The sequence below is a fragment of the Daphnia carinata genome, chromosome 5 (assembly GCF_022539665.2).
Source record: "Daphnia carinata strain CSIRO-1 chromosome 5, CSIRO_AGI_Dcar_HiC_V3, whole genome shotgun sequence".
Classification (NCBI taxonomy): Eukaryota; Metazoa; Arthropoda; class Branchiopoda; order Diplostraca; family Daphniidae; genus Daphnia; species Daphnia carinata.
Window position 1 is genome coordinate 937339 of NC_081335.1, and position 12004 is coordinate 949342.

The 12004-nt window shown below is 41.3% G+C and overlaps 1 protein-coding gene across 1 annotated transcript in view; it reads left to right on the top strand.

The window, feature by feature from the left end:
* The first annotated feature begins 1876 nt into the window (after positions 1-1876).
* The window catches only part of LOC130696302 (glutamate-gated chloride channel-like), a 33000-nt gene continuing 22872 nt past the window's right edge, over positions 1877-12004 (top strand). Inside the window, exons 1-2 of the mRNA XM_059495413.1 lie at positions 1877-2464; positions 2767-2990. The gene's annotated coding sequence lies outside the window, so the exon portion shown is untranslated. The remainder of the gene's footprint in view (positions 2465-2766; positions 2991-12004) is intronic.

Genomic DNA, 12004 nt, shown 5'->3' on the forward strand with positions numbered 1-12004 from the left:
AGATACAATATTTTTCTTTGACATTTTCTTTTTTTTTTTTTTTTTTGTTTATTCCTATCATGCTGACTGCAATCTTTTCTCCTTTCCATCTATAAAAGCTGTCGGCACGATTCTGCGCCATATTTTCGATCAAAATCATCACATGATGAGATGGGGGGGGGGGGAGAATAAGAAATTGGAAGGCATGGGTTGTCAAGGATAGGGGGGGGCTTAATACGTTCCTCGTTTGCGTCCCTCTCTCTATCCTTTTTTTTTCTTACACCATTGGCACCTTTCTAGTTCAATTGCGTTCGACCCGAATCATTTTTCTTTTGGCCGGCGGCTGAGTAAACAAGCGGGTCGTCTAAAAAGGGAAATCGACAAGACGAAGAAATCTCATTTTCCTTTCGCTCGTCGATCTGTCTGCGGATGTGGCGAATGTAAAAAAAAAAAAGCCTTCGCCAACTAGTAACGCACAAATCGAAAAAGCCTGAAAGAGAAATGCTTATTGCATCGGCCAGATATTCAATTTGCCATGGATATTTAATAAAACGAGGCTGGGACGACTGCAAAAATAGGCCCACAAATTGCCAATAACACCAAGTAAAATCTTATTGGCGACGCCATTCACCATCACCTCCAACCACTATAAAGCATTGCAGGTTTGTTTTTGCAAGGCGGGGATAGTTGAGAAAGAGACGAAGGTGAATTGTAAAAGTGTTATTGCTAAAGGTCGGTTCGCATCTTATCGACTCATCACAACATCAGATCAATAAAAGCCGACACAAGAGCCACAGCGTCGCCGTGAGGGCGTCGGGACGTCGCAGGGATATATAATGAAGCGCGTAAAAGAGCATCATTTATATACGAAAAAATGGTTTGGGGGGGGGATTCAACGCGGTGCTGGTTGTCTATCTATACGAAGATGTTACATTGGCGATGCCACACAAAAAACACGGCTGGAAACAAATCGAAAAAAAAAAAAATAAGAAAAATGGGACAGTGAAAGCCACAAAAGCCATCAGCGATGATGTTGTCATCGTCGTTGATTTTTTTTTCCCTCTCCGTATTTTCTAAAAAAAAAAAAATGACGAGAAACTAGATTAGCCAGAGGCGGCCGTCATTGGGTAGGAGGCGCAAGTGTCAAACCAGCAACCCCCTCCCTTCCAAAAAAAAAAAAAAACAAGAAAAAATAAAAATGCGACGTGAGAGTGACGGTGATTCCATCAACACGAAACTTCATCCGTTCAGACGTCCAATTAAATATCATTTCAATCTGTTCATTTTCTTTTCACTCCAATCGAGTGCCGGTTAGAGTAAAAAACAAAAACAAGCAAATACGTTGAACACACACATACACACACAAAGTGCTGAAAACAATAAGGCATCATTGTTACGATTGCCCTTTAATAGTTTTCCGTTCTCTCTTTGGCAAAGATGCGCCACTTCTCCGGCAGCCTGTCTGTGTTATAACCGACGGGCGTTTGTTGGTTGAAAAATGATCGATCCCTCCCCCCCCCCTCCCGCTCGAGAGAAAATAGAAAAGGACAAGAACAGAAGATTGTAGGGGGGAACGGAGTGAATTGAGAAGGAAAAGACCGAGCGCAGTATCTTTCTTCGTCGTCTACGTTTACATGTTTGCCAGGGCGCAGTCGACGCAGCATGAAGCCAAAAAAAAAAGAAGAGGGGGAGAACGTAGCGCGGCGTCGCCGTCCAAGAAGCTGCCTCCCTCTCTGTTCAAAGCAACGCAGGAGAACCCAAGCAATCTCCTCCCTCCCCTGGTCCCCGTGACGACGACACGACGAACGCCGGTCAACGGACATACTGACAGTAGCCGGAGCTCGATGCGGACGTACCGCGTCTGAGCTAGTGCTTTTTTCTATCCAATTATTTATTAGGGGGTTATTTTTTTTTTCTTCTTTTTTGTTGAATATCGTAGCAGACGCGTGCGCGACCACCTGCGCCAAATTTCGCAACAACGATACGCGTTGACGTTAAAAAAGACACACGCGTTATCTACAACTGGCAAGAAAAAAGGAACAATACAAAATCTGGGTGTGCATTTCCTGCTTGTTTTGACGACAGAGGAACGGATGAAACAGATGACAGTCCATCTCATTTGTTCTACCTGCCAAAGAAGAGAATTGTGGGGGTCTCTTCGAGACGCGTTTGTGCTGTTCACATTCGGGGAAAAAAACAAACAAAAATCAGAGACAAGTTTCGTGCAAAGGCCGAGGTAAAGTTTGACTTTCGATCAGGCGATGTGCTTCTAGCAGCACAATCAATGCGAGAACTCGTATAACTTTGCCCGTGCTTGTTATCGTCGCAAAACGCGTGTACGCGCTCATCACCTACATTGCAGCAAAGAAGAGTAGTATTGAACCTGCCACTAGTGGTGCGCACCCTAACTTGGCAAGCCCAACTCTCTCCGGAAAAAGTGAAAAAAGAAAACGACATGCCCTACGCCTTCACCTGAATCACTGACGTTAGTATATACATCCGCACACACACACACACACACACCAATCACGTAGAAAAAAAAAGTTCTTTGGCTTTGATAAAGTCATCGACCTTTGCTTCTATTGTTGCTTTCCTTTTTTTTTTGGGGGGGGGGCTCTCTCACTTGTATAACTGCTCGTGCGTGTTGTTGTTATTATTCGATATAGTAGTTCCCCTTAGGGTTCATCTACTTTTGGGTTTGATGTAACCAAAAACGCGAGCGTCTATGCCCGCATTTGAATCTACATCCAACCGGGGTTCTTTTTCTTTTTTTTTTTTTTATTCCAGTCTCGTATAGAGTTTCTTTTCTTTCCGCATTGACTTGGCAACAAACCGACAAAAATAGAATACAAAAAAAAAAAAAAAGTTGTGGGAAATTGATTTACAGACGTGCCGATTCTTCGTGACGGGCGAGGTGCACGTCATTCGTTTGGGTACGGTCAACTTGGGCTCCTCATCTCGTCAATCTTCAATCTTTCTCTTCATCATTCTCTCTTTCACCAAACCTACCGGTAAGTACTTGAAACTTTTTCTCATTTTTATTTATTTTTTTTTTTCACGCCTTTCATTTGTTTTGTTTTTTTTTCTTTCTGATGGCGGGGGAGGAAGAGGGAAATGTTATTTTGTTTTAATGCCCTCCGGTGCTGAATCGAATCGAGTGCTAGATATTTGTTACGCTTGGATTGATAGCGCAGCTCCTGCGAAACTCTGAGATTTTATACCTCTGTCCTCAGCATTATGCAACGAGCGCAATGCCCACTTTTGCACAACCCAGTTCTGTTCAATTCGATCATCAACCGTTGGCGATTCAGAAAATCTTTTGTTTTCCCCAATCAAAATCTGCACGTGTGGCGATCGCTACATTCAAAATTCGCTTTTTTATGGCCAGTCACGAAATTCGAAACAAACGAGAAAAAAGAGATTTGAGAAAAGAGATTATTCATTACTTCTGATCACATTGAAAGCACAGGTCGTGTGTGTGTACAATAAAAGCCTCGGTAACCGAGCCGATTAAAAAGAAAGCACAAAAAAAAAACTGCTGTTACGTAACCACGTTTTGCTCTTTCAAAACGTACTGCCTTGAATGCGTACGTAATAACTGTCCCTGCTTTTTCTACAGTTGCCTTATTGTTTAACTCTTGATAAATAATGCTAAACGCTCGGGAAATGAAAGGCCTAAAGAGAAGAGCGCAAAAAAAAAGACAAAAAAAAAATTCATGAATAATGCAAGCCTTTATACTGTCTGCCCGTCTTTTCCGCCTACTCCAAGTCACGAAAGAGGCACGCGTGACTTGCCATTACGAACGGCTGTTCTAAGAAACCCCCCCCCAGAAAAAATGAGGGGAAATAGTGTAAGACAGAGGCAGGCAGAAAAATGAAGGAAAAAAAAAGTGTAGGCATAAAGAAGATATAATAACAGACGTCTACGATTATAGGGGAGGACAGGAACTTTGTCAATGTATTGTCCCGCTAGAATGAACGCGCGTGTAAGAGAAAATTGAGATTACCTCGTTCACAATCAACGGCTGCAGAGAGACGGAGAGAGAGAGAGAGAGAGAAACGTGAGAATTAATAAAGAGAAGGGACGAGTCACTGTGTACACCACCTATTTTAACAATTCAGGTGGGCGTTGTATTGTGTGTGTGTGTGTGCGCCGGCGGCAAGGTGAGAATAAGTGCAGCAAAGCAATCATCGAAGCCGAGCCACGGGTTTCTGCCCCGACGCGGACAAAGTGCCACGGGGGGTTATACGAGACGCTGTGCGGGATTGGCAAGAAATACGACCGGAAACAATACCGAGACAAACAAACAATAACGTTCTGTTTGATCTTCCCAGCGATACGTAATTATAAATAGTCGAACGCAAGAAATAAAAGAGCAATAGCGATTCCCCTTGTTTGAGCTTGCGTCAATCTAAAAAATTCAAATGATTCGTTTGAAATCGAACGGAACAAAATCAATTTGAGAACGCATTGGGCAATCGGTGCGAACGACAACAAACAAACGGAGACAATGCGGGACATGAAATAAGGAAAAACAAAAATCACAAAGCCAAAGGGAAGGAAAGAAAAAGGTGATGATCTAGGTCAGGAATCCTTTCATGAAATGTTACCAAAAAAAAAACAACAAAACAAAATAAATAAATCAAGAGTACAACAAACAAAGTGAATAACAACAAAGCGCCACATTTCAATAATAACTGAGAAGTTTTGTGGGGAGGGAAAAGTCGGCCGCGGGAAAAGCCAAACAATAAAACCTAATATCTATCTTGTGTGTAACAAAAGTGTGAGCAGTACGGATGAACAAGTCTCGTGACTTTACTTTTTATGACTGCCTCATGCACTGCGTCTCTTTCTATGTTTGCCCGCTTTTTCCCCCTTACCCGTGCGTGAAGTGAACATCGCGTTATTACTCCCGTGCATCTTCGCCGCACTCCCGCTCTCTCTGTCTTGCTGTCGGATCCCGCATTATTGTTTTTTTGTTTTTTTTCCGTCTGGCGTCCTGATAACGTGAGGACAAGAGTGGGTCTCTTGTTTTTTAAAAACTCATCTCCCGCTGCTCTCGGCGCTCGATCGAAAGTATATATTTTATGTAGGACAAAGTCCACTGATTTAAATTGCACCCGCTCTTATAAAGCTTTCATTGCGGGGGAAGAATGAAGTTGTGTCGCATGAGCCCACTTTTTACAACTTGGACAGGGAACTCACGGCCGCCCCCCCCCCTCCTTTAGACGATATTAGTTTTTACGATCGAATTTTTATCTGCCGAAAAGAATAGGTATGTCTAGACATAGCCTTTTTTTTTATTTATTTTTTTTTTTTTCAAAATAACATCTGCTGAGGACGTCGTAAAAATGAACGTCCTCATTTCAATTAACTGGTTAATGAAACAGCCACGTGTTCTATCAATTTGAATATGAAACTCACGTTCCTGGTGTTAAGAAAAAAGAAAAACGTATTTTGTTCTTGGACTATGTTTGAAAACATGTCAATCGAACTTCCGTGTTCGTTCTTCTCTCGACAAAATTCATTTTCGAACTCGGTAATTGGTTTCTTGTCCTTTTGTCGAGTGTGTTTTTGTTCTTGTCCTTTTGTCGAGTGTGTTTTTGTTCTTGTCACTTGCCTTTTTTTTTTCTTGGCCGTCCCTTGTATTAGAGCCCGTGACGAGCGCATGTGAGCAAGCGACTGAAAATGAAGCCCCGCGTTTTACCAGTTCAATATCGAATTATAGAAGCTTCTCTGAGCTCATCATTACGTCCTTTTCAGTGCCAGTCTTTTTCTCTCTCGGGTCCCTTTTATCATCACTTTCTCTTGACTTTGGCCGTTTGTTCATCCGTCGCTTCCTTTATTGCTTTAAACTTCACAAAAGGTCGTCGGTTGCTCAGCCAACTCTCTCTCTCTCTTTCAATCCGTTTTAATTACCAACTAGCAGTGCCATATATTTATATAAATAAAAGGGGGGAGGGGGCAATAGGGGAAACTTACGGCGTGTAAAAGCTTCTCCGTGTGCCAGTCGTCCCAAATGACGAAAGACGTATATGGATTTTTTTTTTTTTTTGTCGACATTACGTGCACACTCGCGAGTGCCGAAGTAGAGCTTTATTATATGGTAAATAGAAAGCTGATTTCCATGTTGAGTTTTGTGAAAAGAGTAGAGAAAAAAAAATAATGTTGAGAGAACGCAGAAAGGCTATTGGGACGAGGACAATGAAAAGCAAAAGTAGACGAGAGGTTTTATTATTTTTTTTTTTTTTTTGAGAAGCAAAAGTACATAGTCGGCAATAAGTCAATACGTAATCGAGGAATTCAAACGTGAAACAGAGCCCATCTCCTCGGGTTTTTATAGCACTTTGGATATGATATGGAATACGTCAGAAACGTCAACTACTTGCTCGGCTGAGTATTTCCTCTTCTGTTTTTTTTTTATTTTGTCATTGCAATGGCCTTTCGTGTTCTGAACGCTATACCCAACATGACTATAGAGCAAACATGAATAGTCAATAACACCTAACAAAACTGCGATGGACACGCAAAAAGAAATTTCTAGCCAATGGCGGTTGCCTGAGAAATCGGAATGAAATAGAAAAACGGGCCAAACATCAACGGAAAACGAGGACATTTTTGCTTGCTCCAATCCTTACTTATATCCGCCACACAACAAATGATCCATCGGATCGATGTCGTGTGAACGTGAAACGGCCATTCCATTTGCCCAAGTTTGAACGAAGCTCGATTCAAAAAATGTTGTAAACATTCAGAATTGTTTCAAATGCATACTCTCTCTCTCTCGTCATTTTTTTTTTATTGATAAACTATCAACGTGTGGAACGTCTCGATGGCAATCATTCTATATGCACTTGATCCGGTTGGCTAGCCTCCCACTAGGACGCATTTCATTTATTTTGGGCTTTACATGGGTGGATAGCCTACATTATAAGAGTACACTCTAGAAGCCCTCCTTTTTGTTAAGCTAGTTTTTCCTGCATCAAGTCTCTTGTTAACATGAAAGGCCACTTTTCAACTGGCCCTCCAACGATAAACAAATGCAAACAGCACAAGAGAAACACGAGACAAACTCTATCCCAGCCCCCCAAAAAAAAAGAAAAAGAGGAATAAGAGAGACAATCAACGACGACACAAAAAAAAAACTTGCGTGAAATGATGAAAGATTGTCTGTCTGTGTGTGTTGTACAGTACCGCACAGTGTGTGTGTATCGTGCGCGTTGATACTGCAGTACTGCTGCACACAACTATAAATGGGGGGGGGGGGGGCTACGCTATATCATCTTGTATATAGACAGTTGTAATACAGAGAAGAAGTTTTTCGATGTTGAGAGCGAATCCAAGAAGCCAAACACAAAATAGATGTAGGAAAGAGTGTCGGGCGGTAGATTACTCAGCAAATGGTGAACGATGTCCCGCAGTGGCCCGCCGAGAAAACTTTGCTCTTTCGCCTTATTTTCCCCCGTATTCTTTCTTTTTTATTTTGATTGCTGGCATTCCCAGCAGCCGCGACCTTTGTAATACAACTGGCCGTAGTTCTGCAAACACCACTCTTGCCTCTCTCTCTCTCTCTCTCTCTGTCTCTCTCTTTTTCGTGATTTATTTTTTAATATTTAACACAAACGGAGAGGCGGCCAAATAAATGATTCAAATCCGGGCGTATATAGAGAACTACTTCGTCTGCCTCTAAATCCGGATTCAATGCCATCAAAGGGGTGGTGGCAAACTATTGGAGAGAGAGAGCTGGGCATATACAACATTTAGAACTGTATATAAAAAATGATGTTTATGCCATCAACCCATTGGCAGTAGCCAGAGCGTTGATGTAATATTCAACTGCTGGTGCTCTGGTGGCCGGAATTGTTATTTCCATAGGATATCTATTAACTTTTCTTTTTTTTTTTTTCAATCCACCGCCGGCGGAATCTGAGTAGAAAGCCAAGATTAAAAAAAAAAAATTGAAGAATCGATACCTGAACGCGTTTTTTTTTTTTAAATCTTCAGTAGACGTGTGTAGTAGAAACTTCCAATTGTGTGTCATATCAACACAGGCTGGTGTGCACAAGTGCGCAAAGAGGGAGACTCAACATCTTCAACATTCACAACGTACAAAGCTGAGAATCAAATAGCCTCATCAACGGCAATAGAAAAAGGGGCGAGGCCATTTCCGTGAAAAGAAGAAAGAAGCTCAAAAAATTTCATTTAACATCAGTACAGTTATTTTCTACTTTAGATTATGGCCAACACATTTGCTCTTTTATCCCATCCCCAATCGTTCTCGTCACTCTGCGAAGGAGAGCAACAAGGTGATCGATACATCTTCAGGAAAGAGCTGCAACATCTACAGTCATCGATTGACGTCGTCTCTGTTGAGCGTGCCCATCATTTTCTGTTTTTCACCGTTCACCCACGCCCAACGTATTTCGCTGTTAACGCGAAATGTTTGTGCGTTCGAAAATTGCGGGAAGCAACAGCTTCCCCACACTGCGATTTTCCTTCACTTACATTAAACGAAAGCAAACATGGAAGATGGATTTCCCTTTGTGGTTATCGCCATCATTGGCATCGATCGTCAGCTCGGCGTGGGTGTGTGCCGTAGCATCTCATCCGGACTTTGATTGGATTATTGCCATTGTGTTGTCAGATGGCGGAGCGAAAATGTCCATCCTCTTTCGTACCGCCGGCCAGTTTCACAAGTTCTAAAGTCTCTTCTTGCCTCAGCGTTTTGCAATCCCCCGTAGAAACAAAAATATATATATTATCGACCTTCAAAAGAAATCGATAACTGCGACCCGTCCATCCATCGGAATTCAAAAAGCAGCGAATAAGTAATATAGGGGTCCATAAGAAAAAAAGGGGATTTTTTTCATTCTTCCCATTTTTCTAGACGTCTATCCTAACATATCGCTATTTACTGCACGCCTTTCAGTGCGCACGCACACAATATTTTGATGACTTGGTCCTTTGCTGATAAGGTGGAACGATTGCCTGTCCAGCTCTCCATCCTCTTCAACCGATGGATTGAGATGTATAGGGTTAGTCTATAGAGTGTAACGTATCGCCGTCGCCAAGTTTTGTGCGCAATCCCGCATCCGTCTGCGTGTGTGTGTCACACAATTCCACGCGACAATGGCGCATATCCCAGGATGTGCCTTTGTACAAGAATGGATCGGACGAAAAACAATAATAAATCAGGACAATATATATATATATATATATATATATATATATGTGGAAAGTTCTATAAAGAGTTGCGTGCAAGACACGATGGGGGGGGGTAGATCTAACCGGAACTTCTTGTGTGTGTGTTCTTGGCTCGGCTAACGAGGCAGAATGAAAGTATAGAAACGGGGAAAGAATAGGCCTATGTTATTAGAAGGAAAGGGGGGCTGGAAAAATGGGAGTATCCATTCCGATGGATATTTTGATAAAGAAAAAACAAAAAAAAAACGCATTGTGCAATCTGGTGCGATTAATAGCTATTCTAAGACTGCGTGCAAGACACAAAAAACCAAACAAAAAAGTTGTACCCATTTCCAGTAAATCCTTTTGTCTGCCATTTGTCTCGGCTGCCGCTGCGTTTAATTTCCTTCATTTTTGTTCCGCTACAACCATCGTTATCCGAAAGGATTACTAACGAAAATCTAATGATGGGCCAAATCCCACGTCGTTTTCCCAAACACTGAATCCCTCCCCACCGCATATTCAAAGAATAAATTTTACGTATCGAGACACACTCGATGAAAACGCGTGCCAACATTGATGATGATCCCCATGCAAGGTCGTCATGGCTGCGTAAAAAATAAACAAACTGTACAAGATCTGCGAAAAAAGGAAAAGGCCCAAATGGATGGAGCACACACAGACAAAGAAGAGGAAGAAATTCACGACGAAAAAGGGAAAACGTGAGGGAGAAAGCTCATCCGAATTCGCATCGAGAATTGCACTAGAAAAAGGACGATCTAGAATGCAGTTATGATTACGATTACTGTTTCCTCCCGAAGGCTTGATTTTGTTTCTGTTCACGGTTCTGTGCGCTTGGCTGAATCAGCAGACACAAAAGACGCGAAATGCATTGACCTTTTTTTGTTTGTTTTATTTTACTTTTTTTTTTTTTTTTTTTTTTTTCATGATTTTTCTTTTGAAGGCCAACACGTGCCGAGAAAAGATCGTCAAAAGTAGGGGCAGGGTAAGGAAAAAAAAAAGGGGGTAGGGGCGATTGCTTTTGCTGCTGCATGCTCTAACTTATTAAACCATGCAAATTGGGACAGGGGGGGGGTGGGTAAGGTAAAACGTTTTGTTTTTCGTTTTTCCTTTTTTTTTTTGTTTGACATTTGAATATTTTTCTCGTTTCAAATCGTTCGCCTCCCTCTGTAAGAAAAAGATCAGTTCAAGGTGAAAAACGCAGACGGAATTTACATATTTTTCGATTTACATGTTTTGCACCCAAGTGTTTTAGTTTCCTATTATAATGAGCTCCTTCTTTTTTTTTGCGTATAAAAACGTTTCCATTCCCGCTTTTTTTTTCCTCCTTTTTTTTTTCTTACAAAAGCTACAGAAATTTAAATATGAAAAACAAAATCTATTTAAAATGGTATTTGAATACGAGAACTGAGACACAGTGTTGATTAGGAAAATAAGCAATTTTTATATTTTGATTAGCCATGTGAAACTGAGTAGCAAAACTTTATGTAGCTCACATTTTAGAAGACATCTCTTCTCACTCACAAATTAAGATAGCTAGATACAAAAAAATAAATATAACTTGAATGCCCATTTTATTCCTTCGTGACTCAGACAGCTGGCTCATATTAGAAGATGACATTGATTTTGTATACACACATCACTCCATAAAAAAATTTAATTTGACTATAAAAAAAAAAAAAAAAAACAGACATTAAATGACTGATGATTTTATTTTTCAATCTCCTTCAGCCAGTCAAACTCTTTCGCCAATTTCCCGCGTGACACGGCCATAACGACGCCGTTAAAAAAAGAAGACCCAATCGCCATTTGTGCCAAAAAAAAAGAGAGAAAAAAATGGAAACGTTTTCAAATTGGCCAGCGCCTTTCAATCGTTCGTGCGTGTCACATTTCTCTCTCTTATCCTCTTCTTCTATGTCCTCGGCCCGTTTTCCACGACCGGTCACGATGGCTACATACACAAACAGGGCGCGCGAGAAGTGGGCAAGGATTCTCAACTGCGAAGATCAGTCCAGGGACGAACAAGCGGCGGAAATGTACATCAATAAATCAAAGGACAGAAAAAAAGGAAAAAGAGAGAAGGAGTGTAACGTGATTCCGTGCGAGGCGAGTTTCACGAGGGCTGACAAGGCAATCAAGAAAAAGAGGGGAAAAAAACATAGGCAGATGGATACAGAGAAAGGCGGGAGAAGACACGATCCGAGGCGCCAATGTATTCGCACGACGCACACATAAACTACGCACGGAACGTCAAAAAAGCAATGGCCTGACACGCTAGGCTGATACTTAAAAAAAATAAAAGCATTTAAGTAAAAAGAAAATGTGTATTAATAATAATTAATAAATGCTAAATAATAATAAGAGGATACACAACATTCAGACAGTCATCCGACAAAGACAATATTAAAAGAAACTCAAGATGGAGCAGATTGGGAAACCCGTTGGACGTCAAGTCAAACAGCCGGCAGTTCTATATTCATCAAAGAAAACAAAGCAAAAAAAAAAAAAAAGTAGATTAATTAATTTAAAAAAAAAGAAGTAAAAATGAATAAAAACCCGTCTTATGTTGTCACCTCGTAAAGCCTTACTAGACGCTATAACGGAAGCTTACGTTCCGGCCCGTTTTTTTTCCCTGTTCTGTTTCCCATTCGAAGCAACACATTCAATGTGTTGTTAGAGCCTCGTGTTTAGCATTGCGAGCAAGTTACGAAACCATTAACGAATAGACGATGCAGGAATACGCGTATGTACACAAACGACACAGTCATTAGGCCCCTCGAAATTTGACGTAATGGGACGAAACAACAAGTAGCCAAGGGC